The sequence below is a fragment of the Camelus dromedarius genome, unplaced genomic scaffold (genome assembly GCF_036321535.1).
Source record: "Camelus dromedarius isolate mCamDro1 unplaced genomic scaffold, mCamDro1.pat HAP1_SCAFFOLD_161, whole genome shotgun sequence".
NCBI lineage: Eukaryota > Metazoa > Chordata > Mammalia > Artiodactyla > Camelidae > Camelus > Camelus dromedarius.
The window spans coordinates 835,985-853,469 of NW_026989763.1; positions in this window are offsets into that span (position 1 = coordinate 835,985).

Genomic DNA, 17,485 nt, shown 5'->3' on the forward strand with positions numbered 1-17,485 from the left:
GAGACAGTTTTTCACTGCTTTCTCAGTCTGTTTCCTAGTGCCGGTTTGAAGTTCCTGCATTTTTCACTGTCAAACTGTTTTGGAGCTAGTACCTCCCTATATATACGTTTGGAATGTAGTTTGCAACTGAAAGGAAACTTTGTGTTCCCAACAAGCTAGGTGAAGGACGGCTTTCACACACACTTATCTCTCAGAACTTAGCAAGTGGATACACTTTCGTTCATCTAGCACCAAGGGAACGGGTTGCAGGAGACATTTTTCTCTGCTTTCTCAGTCTGTTTCCTAGTGCCGGTTTGAATTTGCTGCAGTTTTCATTGTAAAACCGATTTGGAGCTAGTACCTCCCCATACATAAATATGGAATGGAGTTTGCAACTGAAAAGAAACTTTTTGTTCCCAACAAGCTAGGTGAAGGGCGGCTTTCACACACAATTATCTCTCAGAACTTAGCAAGTGGCGAGACGTTCGTTCATCTAGCACCAAGGGAACGGGTTGCAGGAAACACTATTTCTCTGCTTTCTCAGTCTGCTTCCTAGTGCCGGTTTGAAGTTCCTGCAGTTTTCACTGTAAAACCGAGTTGGAGCTAGTACCTCCCCATATATATGTTTGGAATGGTGTTTGCAACTGAAAAGAAACTTTGTGTTCCCAACAAGCTAGGTGAAGGACGGCTTTCACACACACATATCTCTCAGAACTGAGCAAGTGGATACACGTTCGTTCATCTAGCACCAAGGGAACGGGTTGCAGGAGACACTTTTTCTCTGCTTTCTCAGTCTGTTTCCTAGTGCCGGTTTGAAGTTCCTGCAGTTTTCACTGTAAAACCGATTTGGAGATAGTACCTCCCCATACATAAATATGGAATGGAGTTTGCAACTGATAAGAAACTTTGTGTTCCCAACAAGCTAGGTGAAGGACGGCTTTCACACACACTTATCTCTCAGAACTTAGCAAGTATCGAGACGCTCGTTCATCTAGCACCAAGGGAACGGGTTGCAGGAGACACTTTTTCTCTGCTTTCTCAGTCTGTTTCCTAGTTCCGGTTTGAAGTACCTGCAGTTTTCACTGTAAAACCGAGTTGGAGCTTGTACCTCCCCATATATATGTATGGAATGGAGTTTGCAACTGAAAAGAAACTTTGTGTTCCCAACAAGCTATGTGAAGGACGGCTTTCACACACACTTATCTCTCAGAACTGAGCAAGTGGAGAGACGTTCGTTCATCTAGCACCAAGGGAACGGGTTGCAGGAAACACTTTTTCTCTGCTTTCTCAGTCTGTTTCCTAGTGCCTGTTTGAAGTTCCTGCAGTTTTCACTGTAAAACCGAGTTGGAGCTAGTACCTCCCCATATATATGTATGGAATGGAGTTTGCTACTGAAAAAAAACTTTGTGTTCCCAACAATCTAGTTGAAGTACGGCTTTCACACACACTTATCTCTCAGAACTGAGCAAGTGGAGAGACTTTCGTTCATCTAGCACCAAGGGAACGGTTTGCAGGACACAGTTTTTCTCTGCTTTCTCAGTCTGTTTCCTAGTGCCGGTTTGAAGTTCCTGCAGTTTTCACTGTAAAACCGAGTTGGAGCTAGTACCTCCCCATATATATGTATGGAATGGAGTTTGAAACTGAAAAGAAACTTTGTGTTCCCAGTAAGCTAGGTGAAGGACGGCTTTCACACACACTTATCTCTCAGAACTGAGCAAGTGGAGAGACGTTCGTTCATCTAGGATCAAGGGAACGGGTTGCAGGAGACACTTTTTCTCTGCTTTCTCAGTCTGTTTCCTAGTGCCGGTTTGAAGTTCCTTCAGATTTCACTGTAAAACCGATTTGGAGCTAGTACCTCCCCATATATATGTATGGAGTGGAGTTTGCAACTGAAAAGAAACTTTCTGTTCCCAACAAGCTAGGTGAAGGACGGCTTTCACACATAATTATCTCTCAGAACTGAGCAAGTTGATACACGTTCGTTCATCTAGCACCAAGTGAACGGGTTGAAGGAGAAACATTTTCTCTGCTTTCTCAGTCTGTTTCCTAGTGCCGGTTTGAAGTTGCTGCATTTTTCACTGTAAAACCGATTTGGAGCTAGTACCTCCCCATACATAAATATGGAATGGAGTTTGCAACTGAAAAGAAACTTTGTGTTCCCAACAAGCTAGGTGAAGGACGGCTTTCACACACACTTATCTCTCAGAACTGAGCAAGTGGAGAGACGTTCGTTCATCTAGCACCAAGGGAACGGGTTGCAGGAGAGACTTTTTCTCTGCTTTCTCAGTCTGTTTCCTAGTGCCGGTTTGAAGTTCCTGCATTTTTCACTGTCAAACTGTGTTGGAGCTAGTACCTACCTATATATACGTTTGGAATGTAGTTTGCAACTGAAAGGAAACTTTGTGTTCCCAACAAGCTAGGTGAAGGACCGCTTTCACACACACTTATCTCTCAGAACTGAGCAAGTAGCGAGACGCTCGTTCATCTAGCACCAAGGGAACGGGTTGCAGGAGACACTTTTTCTCTGCTTTCTCAGTCTGTTTCCTAGTGCCGGTTTGAAGTACCTGCAGTTTTCACTGTAAAACCGAGTTGGAGCTTGTACCTCCCCATATATATGTATGGAATGGAGTTTGCAACTGAAAAGAAACTTTGTGTTCCCAACAAGCTAGGTGAAGGACGGCTTTCACACACACTTATCTCTTAGAACTGAGCAAGTGGAGAGACGTTCGTTCATCTAGCACCAAGGGAACGGGTTGCAGGAAACACTTTTTCTCTGCTTTCTCAGTCTGTTTCCTAGTGCCTGTTTGAAGTTCCTGCAGTTTTCACTGTAAAACCGAGTTGGAGCTAGTACCTCCCCATATATATGTATAGAATGGAGTTTGCTACTGAAAAAAAACTTTGTGTTCCCAACAAGCTAGTTGAAGTACGGCTTTCACACACACTTATCTCTCAGAACTGAGCAAGTGGAGAGACTTTCGTTCATCTAGCACCAAGGGAACGGTTTGCAGGAGACAGTTTTTCTCTGCTTTCTCAGTCTGTTTCCTAGTGCCGGTTTGAAGTTCCTGCAGTTTTCACTGTAAAACCGAGTTGGAGCTAGTACCTCCCCATATATATGTATGGAATGGAGTTTGAAACTGAAAAGAAACTTTGTGTTCCCAATAAGCTAGGTGAAGGACGGCTTTCACACACAATTATCTCTCAGAACTGAGCAAGTGGAGAGACGTTCGTTCATCTAGGATCAAGGGAACGGGTTGCAGGAGACACTTTTTCTCTGATTTCTCAGTCTGTTTCCTAGTGCCGGGTTGAAGTTCCTGCAGTTTTCACTGTAAAACCGATTTGGAGCTAGTACCTCCCCATACATAAATATGGAATGGAGTTTGCAACTGAAAAGAAACTTTGTGTTCCCAACAAGATAGGTGAAGGCGGCTTTCACACACACTTATCTCTCAGAACTGAGCAAGTGGAGAGACGTTCGTTCATCTAGCACCAAGGGAACGGGTTGCAGGAGACACTTTTTCTCTGCTTTCTCAGTCTGTTTCCTAGTGCCGGGTTGAAGTACCTGCAGTTTTCACTGTAAAACCGAGTTGGAGCTTGTACCTCCCCATATATATGTATGGAATGGAGTTTGCAACTGAAAAGAAACTTTGTGTTCCCAACAGGCTAGCTGAAGAACGGCTTTCACACACAATTATCTCTCAGAACTGAGCAAGTGGAGAGACGTTCGTTCATCTAGCACCAAGGGAACGGGTTGCAGGAGACACTTTTTCTACGCATTCTCAGTCTGTTTCCTAGTGCCGGTTTGAAGTTCCTTCAGTTTTCACTGTAAAACGGCGTTGGAGCTAGTACCTCCCCAAATATATGTATGGAATGGAGTTTGCAACAGAAAAGAAACTTTGTGTTCCCAACAAGCTAGTTGAAGGACGGCTTTCACACACACTTATCTCTCAGAACTGAGCAAGTGGAGAGACGTTCGTTCATCTAGCACCAAGGGAACGATTTGCTGGAGACAATTTTTCTCTGCATTCTCAGTCTGTTTCCTAGTGCCGGTTTGAAGTTCCTGCAGTTTTCACTGTAACAACGTGTTGGAGCTTGTACCTCCCCATATATAAGTATGGAATGGAGTTTGCATCTGAAAAGAAACTTTGTGTTCCCAACAAGCTAGGTGAAGGACGGCTTTCACACACACTTATCTCTCAGAACTGAGCAAGTTGAGAGAAATTTGTTCTTCTAGCACAAAGGGAACGGGTTGCAGTAGACACTTTTTCTCTGCCTTCTCAGTCTATTTCCTAGTGCCGGTTTGAATTTGCTGCAGTTTTCACTGTAAAACCGATTTGGAGCTAGTACCTCCCCATACATAAATATGGAATGGAGTTTGCAACTGAAAAGAAACTTTTTGTTCCCAACAAGCTAGGTGAAGGACGGCTTTCACACACACTTATCTCTCAGAACTGAGCAAGTGGAGAGAAGTTCGTTCATCTAGCACCAAGGGAACGGGTTGCAGGAGACACTTTTTCTCTGCTTTCTCAGTCTGTTTCCTAGTGCCGGTTTGAAGTACCTGCAGTTTTCACTGTAAAACCGAGTTGGAGCTTGTACCTCCCCATATATATGTATGGAATGGAGTTTGCAACTGAAAAGAAACTTTGTGTTCCCAACAAGCTAGGTGAAGGACGGCTTTCACAAACACATCTCTCAGAACTGAGCAAGTGGAGAGACGTTCGTTCATCTAGCACCAAGGGAACGGGTTGCAGGAAACACTTTTTCTCTACATTCGCAGTCTCTTTCCTAGTGCCTGTTTGAAGTTCCTGCAGTTTTCACTGTAAAACCGAGTTGGAGCTAGTACCTCCCCATATATATGTATGGAATGGTGTTTGCTACTGAAAAGAAACTTTGTGTTCCCAACAAGCTAGTTGAAGGACGGCTTTCACACACACTTATCCCTCAGAACTGAGCAAGTGGAGAGACTTTCGTTCATCTAGCACCAAGGGGACGGGTTGCAGGAGACAGTTTTTCACTGCTTTCTCAGTCTGTTTCCTAGTGCCCGTTTGAAGTTCCTGCACTTTTCACTGTAAAACCGAGTTGGAGCTAGTACCTCCCCATATATATGTATGGAATGGAGTTTGAAACTGAAAAGAAACTTTGTGTTCCCAGTAAGCTAGGTGAAGGACGGCTTTCACACACACTTATCTCTCGGAACTGAGCACGTGGAGAGACGTTCGTTCATCTAGCAGCAAGGGAACGGGTTGCAGGAGAGACTTTTTCTCTGCTTTCTCAGTCTGTTTCCTAGTGCCGGTTTGAAGTTCCTGCATTTTTCATTGTCAAACTGTTTTGGAGCTAGTACCTCCCTATATATACGTTTGGAATGTAGTTTGCAACTGAAAGGAAACTTTGTGTTCCCAACAAGCTAGGTGAAGGACGGCTTTCACACACACTTATCTCTCAGAACTTAGCAAGTGGATACACGTTCGTTCATCTAGCACCAAGGGAACGGGTTGCAGGAGACATTTTTCTCTGCTTTCTCAGTCTGTTTCCTAGTGCCGGTTTGAATTTGCTGCAGTTTTCATTGTAAAACCGATTTGGAGCTAGTACCTCCCCATACATAAATATGGAATGGAGTTTGCAACTGAAAAGAAACTTTTTGTTCCCAACAAGCTAGGTGAAGGACGGCTTTCACACACAATTATCTCTCAGAACTTAGCAAGTGGCGAGACGTTCGTTCATCTAGCACCAAGGGAACGGGTTGCAGGAAACACTATTTCTCTGCTTTCTCAGTCTTCTTCCTAGTGCCGGTTTGAAGTTCCTGCAGTTTTCACTGTAAAACCGAGTTGGAGCTAGTACCTCCCCATATATATGTTTGGAATGGTGTTTGCAACTGAAAAGAAACTTTGTGTTCCCAACAAGCTAGGTGAAGGACGGCTTTCACACACACATATCTCTCAGAACTGAGCAAGTGGATACACGTTCGTTCATCTAGCACCAAGGGAACGGGTTGCAGGAGACACTTTTTCTGTGCTTTCTCAGTCTGTTTCCTAGTGCCGGTTTGAAGTTCCTGCAGTTTTCACTGTAAAACCGATTTGGAGATAGTACCTCCCCATACATAAATATGGAAAGGAGTTTGCAACTGATAAGAAACTTTGTTTTCCCAACAAGCTAGGTGAAGGACGGCTTTCACACACACTTATCTCTCAGAACTTAGCAAGTATCGAGACGCTCGTTCATCTAGCACCAAGGGAACGGGTTGCAGGAGACACTTTTTCTCTGCTTTCTCAGTCTGTTTCCTAGTTCCGGTTTGAAGTACCTGCAGTTTTCACTGTAAAACCGAGTTGGAGCTTGTACCTCCCCATATATATGTATGGAATGGAGTTTGCAACTGAAAAGAAACTTTGTGTTCCCAACAAGCTAGGTGAAGGACGGCTTTCACACACACTTATCTCTCAGAACTGAGCAAGTGGAGAGACGTTCGTTCATCTAGCACCAAGGGAACGGGTTGCAGGAAACACTTTTTCTCTGCTTTCTCAGTCTGTTTCCTAGTGCCTGTTTGAAGTTCCTGCAGTTTTCACTGTAAAACCGAGTTGGAGCTAGTACCTCCCCATATATATGTATGGAATGGAGTTTGCTACTGAAAAAAAACTTTGTGTTCCCAACAATCTAGTTGAAGTACGGCTTTCACACACACTTATCTCTCAGAACTGAGCAAGTGGAGAGACTTTCGTTCATCTAGCACCAAGGGAACGGTTTGCAGGACACAGTTTTTCTCTGCTTTCTCAGTCTGTTTCCTAGTGCCGGTTTGAAGTTCCTGCAGTTTTCACTGTAAAACCGAGTTGGAGCTAGTACCTCCCCATATATATGTATGGAATGGAGTTTGAAACTGAAAAGAAACTTTGTGTTCCCAGTAAGCTAGGTGAAGGACGGCTTTCACACACACTTATCTCTCAGAACTGAGCAAGTGGAGAGACGTTCGTTCATCTAGGATCAAGGGAACGGGTTGCAGGAGACACTTTTTCTCTGCTTTCTCAGTCTGTTTCCTAGTGCCGGTTTGAAGTTCCTTCAGATTTCACTGTAAAACCGATTTGGAGCTAGTACCTCCCCATATATATGTATGGAGTGGAGTTTGCAACTGAAAAGAAACTTTCTGTTCCCAACAAGCTAGGTGAAGGACGGCTTTCACACATAATTATCTCTCAGAACTGAGCAAGTGGATACACGTTCGTTCATCTAGCACCAAGTGAACGGGTTGAAGGAGAAACATTTTCTCTGCTTTCTCAGTCTGTTTCCTAGTGCCGGTTTGAAGTTGCTGCATTTTTCACTGTAAAACCGATTTGGAGCTAGTACCTCCCCATACATAAATATGGAATGGAGTTTGCAACTGAAAAGAAACTTTGTGTTCCCAACAAGCTAGGTGAAGGACGGCTTTCACACACACTTATCTCTCAGAACTGAGCAAGTGGAGAGACGTTCGTTCATCTAGCACCAAGGGAACGGGTTGCAGGAGAGACTTTTTCTCTGCTTTCTCAGTCTGTTTCCTAGTGCCGGTTTGAAGTTCCTGCATTTTTCACAGTCAAACTGTGTTGGAGCTAGTACCTACCTATATATACGTTTGGAATGTAGTTTGCAACTGAAAGGAAACTTTGTGTTCCCAACAAGCTAGGTGAAGGACCGCTTTCACATACACTTATCTCTCAGAACTGAGCAAGTAGCGAGACGCTCGTTCATCTAGCACCAAGGGAACGGGTTGCAGGAGACACTTTTTCTCTGCTTTCTCAGTCTGTTTCCTAGTGCCGGTTTGAAGTACCTGCAGTTTTCACTGTAAAACCGAGTTGGAGCTTGTACCTCCCCATATATATGTATGGAATGGAGTTTGCAACTGAAAAGAAACTTTGTGTTCCCAACAAGCTAGGTGAAGGACGGCTTTCACACACACTTATCTCTTAGAACTGAGCAAGTGGAGAGACGTTCGTTCATCTAGCACCAAGGGAACGGGTTGCAGGAAACACTTTTTCTCTGCTTTCTCAGTCTGTTTCCTAGTGCCTGTTTGAAGTTCCTGCAGTTTTCACTGTAAAACCGAGTTGGAGCTAGTACCTCCCCATATATATGTATCGAATGGAGTTTGCTACTGAAAAAAAACTTTGTGTTCCCAACAAGCTAGTTGAAGTACGTCTTTCACACACACTTATCTCTCAGAACTGAGCAAGTGGAGAGACTTTCGTTCATCTAGCACCAAGGGAACGGTTTGCAGGAGACAGTTTTTCTCTGCTTTCTCAGTCTGTTTCCTAGTGCCGGTTTGAAGTTCCTGCAGTTTTCACTGTAAAACCGAGTTGGAGCTAGTACCTCCCCATATATATGTATGGAATGGAGTTTGAAACTGAAAAGAAACTTTGTGTTCCCAATAAGCTAGGTGAAGGACGGCTTTCACACACACTTATCTCTCAGAACTGAGCAAGTGGAGAGACGTTCGTTCATCTAGGATCAAGGGAACGTGTTGCAGGAGACACATTTTCTCTGCATTCTCAGTCTGTTTCCTAGTGCCGGGTTGAAGTTCCTGCAGTTTTCACTGTAAAACCGATTTGGAGCTAGTACCTCCCCATACATAAATATGGAATGGAGTTTGCAACTGAAAAGAAACTTTGTGTTCCCAACAAGATAGGTGAAGGCGGCTTTCACACACACTTATCTCTCAGAACTGAGCAAGTGGAGAGACGTTCGTTCATCTAGCACCAAGGGAACGGGTTGCAGGAGACACTTTTCCTCTGCTTTCTCAGTCTGTTTCCTAGTGCCGGTTTGAAGTACCTGCAGGTTTCACTGTAAAACCGAGTTGGAGCTTGTACCTCCCCATATATATGTATGGAATGGAGTTTGCAACTGAAAAGAAACTTTGTGTTCCCAACAAGCTAGGTGAAGGACGGCTTTCACAAACACATCTCTCAGAACTGAGCAAGTGGAGAGACGTTCGTTCATCTAGCACCAAGGGAACGGGTTGCAGGAAACACTTTTTCTCTGCTTTCTCAGTCTCTTTCCTAGTGCCTGTTTGAAGTTCCTGCAGTTTTCACTGTAAAACCGAGTTGGAGCTAGTACCTCCCCATATATATGTATGGAATGGTGTTTGCTACTGAAAAGAAACTTTGTGTTCCCAACAAGGTAGTTGAAGGACGGCTTTCACACACACTTATCCCTCAGAACTGAGCAAGTGGAGAGACTTTCGTTCATCTAGCACCAAGGGGACGGGTTGCAGGAGACAGTTTTTCACTGCTTTCTCAGTCTGTTTCCTAGTGCCGGTTTGAAGTTCCTGAAGTTTTCACTGTAAAACCGAGTTGGAGCTAGTACCTCCCCATATATATGTATGGAATGGAGTTTGAAACTGAAAAGAAACTTTGTGTTCCCAGTAAGCTATGTGAAGGACGGCTTTCACACACACTTATCTCTCGGAACTGAGCACGTGGAGAGACGTTCGTTCATCTAGCACCAAGGGAACGGGTTGCAGGAGAGACTTTTTCTCTGCTTTCTCAGTCTGTTTCCTAGTGCCGGTTTGAAGTTCCTGCATTTTTCACTGTCAAACTGTGTTGGAGCTAGTACCTCCCTATATATACGTTTGGAATGTAGTTTGCAACTGAAAGGAAACTTTGTGTTCCCAATAAGCTAGGTGAAGGACGGCTTTCACACACACTTATCTCTCAGAACTGAGCAACTGGATACACGTTCGTTCATCTAGCACCAAGGGAACGGGTTGCAGGAGACATTTTTCTCTGCTTTCTCAGTCTGTTTCCTAGTGCCGGTTTGAATTTGCTGCAGTTTTCATTGTAAAACCGATTTGGAGCTAGTACCTCCCCATACATAAATATGGAATGGAGTTTGCAACTGAAAAGAAACTTTTTGTTCCCAACAAGGTAGGTGAAGGACGGCTTTCACACACAATTATCTCTCAGAACTTAGCAAGTGGCGAGACGTTCGTTCATCTAGCACCAAGGGAACGGGTTGCAGGGGACACTTTTTCTCTGCTTTCTCAGTCTGTTTCCTAGTGCCGGTTTGAAGTTCCTGCAGTTTTCACTGTAAAATCGAGTTGGAGCTAGTACCTCCCCATATATATGTTTGGAATGGTGTTTGCAACTGAAAAGAAACTTTGTGTTCCCAACAAGCTAAGTGAAGGACGGCTTTCACACACACATATCTCTCAGAACTGATCAAGTGGATACACGTTCGTTCATCTAGCACCAAAGGAACGGGTTGCAGGAGACACTTTTTCTCTGCTTTCTCAGTCTGTTTCCTAGTGCCGGTTTGAAGTTCCTGCAGTTTTCACTGTAAAACCGAGTTGGAGCTTGTACCTCCCCATATATATGTATGGATTGGAATTTGCAACTGAAAAGAAACTTTGTGTTCCCAACAAGCTAGGTGAAGGACGGCTTTCACACACACTTATCTCTCAGAACTGAGCAAGTGGAGAGACGTTCGTTCATCTAGCACCAAGGGAACGGGTTGCAAGAAACACTATTTCTCTGCTTTCTCTGACTGCTTCCTAGTCCCGGTTTGAAGTTCCTGCAGTTTTCACTGTAAATCCGAGTTGGAGCTAGTACCTACCCATATATATGTTTGGAATGGTGTTTGCAACTGAAAAGAAACTTTGTGTTCCCAACAAGCTAGGTGAAGGACGGCTTTCACACACACATATCTCTCAGAACTGAGCAAGTGGATACACGTTCGTTCATCTAGCACCAAGGGAACGGGTTGCAGGAGACACTTTTTCTCTGCTTTCTCAGTCTGTTTCCTAGTGCCGGTTTGAAGTTCCTGCAGTTTTCACTGTCAAACAGATTTGGAGCTTGTACCTCCCCATATAAATGTATGGAATGGTTTTTGCAACAGAAAAGAAAATTTGTGTTCCCAACAAGCTATGTGAAGGACAGCTTTTACACACACTTATCTCTCAGAACTGAGCAAGTGTAGAGACGTTCGTTCATCTAGCACCAAGGGAACGGGTTGCAGGAGACACATTTTGTCTGCTTTCTCAGTCTGTTTCCTATTGCCGCTTTGAAGTTTCTGCAGTTTTCACTGTAAAACCGAGTTGGAGCTTGTACCTCCCAATATATATGTATGGAATGGAGTTTGCAACTGAAAAGAAACTTTGTGTTCCCAACAAGCTAGGTGAAGGACGGCTTTCACACACACTTATCTCTCAGAACTTAGCAAGTGGCGAGACGTTCGTTCATCTAGCACCAAGGGAACGGGTTGCATTAGACACTTTTTCTCTGCATTCTCAGTCTGTTTCCTAGTGCCGGTTTGAAGTTCCTGCAGTTTTGACTGTAAAACCGAGTTGGAGCTTGTACCTCCCCTTATAAATGTATGGAATGGTTTTTGCAACTGAAAAGAAACTTTGTGTTCCCAACAATCTAGGTGAAGGATGGCTTTCACACACACTTATCTCTCAGAACTGAGCAAGTGGAGAGACGTTCGTTCATCTAGCACCAAGGGAACGGGTTGCAGGAGAGACTTTTTCTCTGCTTTCTCAGTCTGTTTCCTACTGCCGATTTGAAGTTCCTGCAGTTTACACTGTCAAACCGGGTTGGAGCTTGTACCTCCCCATATATATGTATGGAATGGTTTTTGCAACTGAAAAGAAACTTTGTGTTCCCAACAAGCTAGGTGAAGGACAGCTTTCACTCACACTTATCTCTCAGAACTGAGCAAGAGGAGAGACGTTCGTTCATCTAGCACCAAGGGAACGGGTTGCAGGAGACACATTTTCTCTGCTTTCTCAGTCTGTTTCCTAGTGCCGGTTTGAAGTTCCTGCAGTTTTCACTGTAAAACCGAGTTGGAGCTAGTACCTCCCCTTATATATGTATGGAATGGAGTTTGCAACTGAAAAGAAACTTTGTGTTCCCAACAAGATAGGTGAAGGACGGCTTTAACACACACTTATCTCTCAGAACTGAGCAGTTGGAGAGACGTTCGTTCATCTAGCACCAAGGGAACGGTTTGCAGGAGAGACTTTTTGTCTGATTTCTCAGTCTGTTTCCAAGTGCCGGTTTGAATTTCCTGCTGTTTTCACTATAAAACCGAGTTGGAGCTATTACCTCCCCATATATATGTATGGAATGGAGTTTGCAACTGAAAAGAAACTTTGTGTTCCCAACAAGCTAGGTGAAGGACGGCTTTCACACACACTTACCTCTCAGAACTGACCAAGTGGAGAGACGTTCGTTCATTTAGCACCAATGGAACGGGTTGCAGGAGACACTCTTTTACTGCTTTCTTAGTCTGTTTCCTAATGCCTGTTTGAAGTTCCTGCAGTTTTCACTGTAAAACCGAGTTGGAGCTAGTACTTCCCCATATATATGTATGGAATGGAGTTTGCAACTGAAAAGAAACTTTGTGTTCCCAACAAGCTTGGTGAAGGACGGCTTTCACACACACTTAGCTCTCACAACTGAGCAAGTGTAGAGAAGTTCGTTCATCTAGAACCAAGGGAACGGGTTGCAGGAGACACATTTTCTCTGCTTTATCAGACTGTTTCCTAGTGCCGGTTTGAAGTTCCTTCAGTTTTCACTGTAAAACAGAGTTGGAGCTTGTACCTCCCCATATATATGTATGGAATGGAGATTGCAACTGAAAAGAAACTTTGTGTTCCCAACAAGCGAGGTAAAGAACTTCTTTCACAAACACTTATCTCTCTGAACTGAGCAAGTGGAGAGACGTTCGTTCATCTAGCACCAAGGAACGGGTTGCAGGAGAGACTTTTTCTCTGCTTTCTCAGTCTATTTCCTAGTGCCGTTTTGAAGTTCCTGCAGTTTTCACTGTAAAATCGAGTTGGAGCTAGTACCTCCCCATATATATGTAGGGAATGAAGTTTGCAACTGAAAAGAAACTTTGTGTTCCCAACAAGCTAGGTGAAGGACGGCTTTCACACACACTTATCTCTCAGAACTGAGCAAGTGGAGAGACTTTCGTTCATCTAACACCAAGGGAACGGGTTGCAGGACACACATTTTCTCTGCTTTCTCAGTCTGTTTCCTAGTGCCGGTTTGAAGTTGCTGCAGTTTTCACAGTAAAACCGAGTTGGAGCTTGTACCTCCCCATATAAATGTATGGAATGGAGTTTGCAACTGAAAAGAAACTTTGTGTTCCCAACAAGCTAGGTGAAGGACGGCATTCACACACACTTATCTCTCAGAACTGACCAAGTGGAGAGACGTTCGTTCATTTAGCACCAATGGAACGGGTTGCAGGAGACACTCTTTTACTGCTTTCTTAGTCTGTTTCCTAATGCCTGTTTGAAGTTCCTGCAGTTTTCACTGTAAAACCGAGTTGGAGCTAGTACTTCCCCATATATATTTATGGAATGGAGTTTGCAACTGAAAAGAAACTTTGTGTTCCCAACAAGCTTGTTGAAGGACGGCTTTCACACACACTTAGCTCTCACAAGTGAGCAAGTGGAGAGACGTTCATTCATCTAGCACGAAGGGAACGGGTTGCAGGAGACAATTTTTCTCTGCTTTCTCAGTCTGATTCCTAGTGCCGGTTTGAAGTCCTACAATTTTCTCTGTAAAACCGAGTTGGAATTAGAACCTCCCCATATATATGTATGGAATGGAGATTGCAACTTAAAAGAAACTTTGTGTTCCAAACAAGCTAGGTGAATGACGGCTTTCACAAACACTTATCACTCGGAACTGAGCAAGTGGAGAGACGTTCGTTCATCTAGCTCCAAGGGATCGGGTTGCAGGAGACACTTTTTCTCTGCTTTCTCAGTCTGTTTCCTAGTGCCGGTTTGAAGTTTCTTCTGTTTTCACTGTAAAACCGAGTTGGAGCTAGTACCTCCCCATATATATGTATGGAATGGAGATTGCAACTGAAAAGAAACTTTGTGTTCCCAACAAGCTAGGTAAAGAACGGCTTTCACAAACACTTATCTCTCGGAACTGAGCAAGTGGAGAGACGTTCGTTCATCTAGCTCCAAGGGAACGGGTTGCAGGAGACACTATTTCTCTTCTTTCTCAGTCTGTTTCCTAGTGCCTGTTTGAAGTTCCTGCTGTTTTCACTGTAAAACCGAGTTGGAGCTAGTACCTCCCCATATATATGTATGGAATGGAGATTGCAACTGAAAAGAAACTTTGTGTTCCCAACAAGCTAGGTGAAGGACGGCTTTCACAAACACTTATCTCTCGGAACTGAGCAAGTGGAGAGACGTTCGTTCATCTAGCAATAAGGGAACGGGTTGCAGGAGACACTTTTTCTCTGCTTTCTCAGTCTGTTTCCTAGTGCCGATTTGAAGTTCCTGCAGTTTTCACTGTAAAACTGATTTGTAGCTAGTACCTTCCCATATAAATGTATGGAATGGTGTTTTCAACTGAAAAGAAACTTTGTGTTCCAAACAAGCTAGGTGAAGTTTGGCTTTCACATACACTTATCTCTCAGAACTGAGCAAGTGGAGAGACTTTCGTTCATCTAGCACCAAGGGAACGGGTTGCAGGAGACACTTTTTCTCTGCATTCTCAGTCTGTTTCCTAGAGCCGGTTTGAAGTTCCTGCAGTTTTCACTGTAAAACCGAGTTGGAGCTAGTACCTCCACATATATATGTATGGAATGGAGATTGCAACTGAAAAGAAACTTTGTGTTCCCAACAAGCTTGGTGAAGGACGGCTTTCACACACACTTAGCTCTCACAAGTGAGCAAGTGCAGAGACATTCGTTCATCTAGCACCAAGGGAAAGGGATGCAGGAGACACTTTTTCTCTGCTTTCTCAGTCTGTTTCCTAGTGCCGGTATGAAGTTCCTGCAGTTTTCTCTGTAAAACCGAGTTGGAGCTAGAAACTCCCCATATATATGTATGGAATGGAGTTTGCAACTGAAAAGAAACTTTGTGTTCCCAACAAGCTAGTTGAAGGACGGCTTTCACAAACACTTATCTCTCGGAACTGAGCAAGTGGAGAGACGTTCGTTCACCTAGCACCAAGGGAACGGGTTGCAGGAGACACTTTTTCTCTGCTTTCTCAGTCTGTTTCCTAGTGCCGGTTTGAAGTTCCTGCAGTTTTCACTGTAAAACCGTGTTGGAGCTAGAACCTCACCATATATATGTATGGAATGGAGTTTGCAACTGAAAAGAAACTTTGTGTTCCCAACAAGGAAGGTGAAGGACGGCTTTCACACACACTTATCTCTCAGAACTGACCAAGTGGAGAGACGTTCGTTCATTTAGCACCAATGGAACGGGTTGCAGGAGGCACTCTTTTACTGCTATCTTAGTCTGTTTCCTAATGCCTGTTTGAAGTTCCTGCAGTTTTCACTGTAAAACCGAGTTGGAGCTAGTACTTCCCCATATATATTTATGGAATGGAGTTTGCAACTGAAAAGAAACTTTGTGTTCCCAACAAGCTTGGTGAAGGACGGCTTTCACACACACTTAGCTCTCACATGTGAGCAAGTGGAGAGACATTCGTTCAACTAGCACCAAGGGAACGGGTTGCAGGAGACAGTTTTTCTCTGCTTTCTCAGTCTGTTTCCTAGTGCCAGTTTGAAGTTCCTTCAGTTTTCACTGTAAAACCGAGTTGGAGCTAGTACCTCCCCATATATATGTATGGAATGGAGATTGCAACTGAAAAGAAACTTTGTGTTCCCAACAAGCTAAGTGAAGGACGGCTTTCACACACACTTGTCTCTCAGAACTTAGCAAGTGGAGAGACGATCGTTCATCTAGCACCAAGGGAACGGGTTGCAGGAGACACATTTTCTCTGCATTCTCAGTCTGTTTCCTAGTGCCGGTTTGAAGTTCCTGCATTTTTCACTGTCAACCCGAGTTGGAGCTAGTACACACCATATATACGTATGGAATGGAGTTTGCAACTGAAAAGAAACTTTGTGTTCCCAACAAGCTAGGTGAAGGACCGCTTTCACACACACTTATCTCTCAGAACTTAGCAAGTGGAGAGACGTTCTTTCATCTAGCAACAATGGAACGGGTGGCAGGAGACACTTTTTCTCTGCTTTCTCAGTATGTTTCCTAGTGCCGGTTTGAAGTTGCTGCAGTTTTCACTGTAAAACAGATTTGTAGCTAGTACCTCCCCGTATATATGTATGGAATGGTGTTTGCAACTGAAAAGTAACTTTGTGTTCCCAACAAGCTAGGTGAAGGCCGGCTTTCACACACACTTATCTCTCAGAACTGAGCAAGTGGAGAGACGTTCGTTCATCTAGCAACAAGGGAACGGGTTGCAGGAGACACTTTTTCTCTGCTTTCTCAGTCTGTTTCCTAGTGCCGGTTTGAAGTTCCTGCAGTTTTCACTGTAAAACCGTGTTGGAGCTAGTACCTCCCCATATATATGTATGGAATGGAGTTTTCAACTGAAAAGAAACTGTGTTCCCAACAAGCTAGGTGAAGGACGGCTTTCACACACACTTAACTCTCGGAACTGAACAAGTGGAGAGACGTTCTTACATCTAGCTCCAAGGGATGGGGTTGCAGGAGACACTTTTTCTCTGCTTTTTGATTCTGTTTCCTAGTGCCGGTATGAAGTTCCTGCAGTTTTCACTGTAAAACCGAGTTGGAGGTTGTACCTCCCCATATATATGTATGGAATGGAGTTTGCAACTGAAAAGAAATTTTGTGTTCCCAACAAGCTTTGTGAAGGACGGCTTTCACACACACATATCTCTCAGAACTGAGGAAGTGGAGGGACGTTCGTTCATCTAGCACCAAGGGAACGGTTTGCAGGTGACACTTTTTCTACTTTCTTTGTCTGTTTCCTAGTGCTGGTTTGAAGTTCCTGCAGTTTTCACTGTAAAACGGAGTTGGAGCTAGTACCTCCCCATATATATGTATGGAATGGAGTTTGCAATTAAAAAGAAACTTTGTGTTCCCAACAAGCTAAGTGAAGGACGGCTTTCACACACACTTATCTCTCGGAACTGAGCAAATGGAGAGACGTTCGTTCATCTAGCACCAAGGGAACGGGTTGCAGGAGACACTTTTTCTCTGCTTCCTCCGTCTGTTTCCTAGTGCCGGTTTGAAGTTCCTGCAGTTTTCACTGTAAAACCGAGTTGGAGCTAGTACCTCCCCAATTATATGTATGGAATGGAGTTTGCAACTGAAAAGAAACTTTGTGTTCCCAAAAAGCTAGGTGAAGTACGGCTTTCACACACACTTATCTCTCGGAACTGAGCAATTGGAGAGACGTTCGTTCATCTAGCACCAATGGAACGGGATGTAGGAAACACTTTTTCTCTGCTTTCTCAGTCTGTTTCCTAGTGCCGGTTTGAAGTTCCTGCAGTTTTCACTGTAAAACCGAGTTGGAGCTAGTACCTCCCCATATATATGTATGGAATGGTGTTTGCAACTGAAAAGAAACTTTGTGTTCCCAACAAGTTAGGTGAAGGACGGCTTTCACACACACTTATCTCTCAGAACTGAGCAAGTGGAGAGACGTTCGTTCATCAAGCACCAATGGAACGGGTTGCAGGAGACACTTTTTCTCTGCTTTCTCAGTCTGTTTCCTAGTGCCGGTTTGAAGTTCCTGCAGTTTTCACTGTC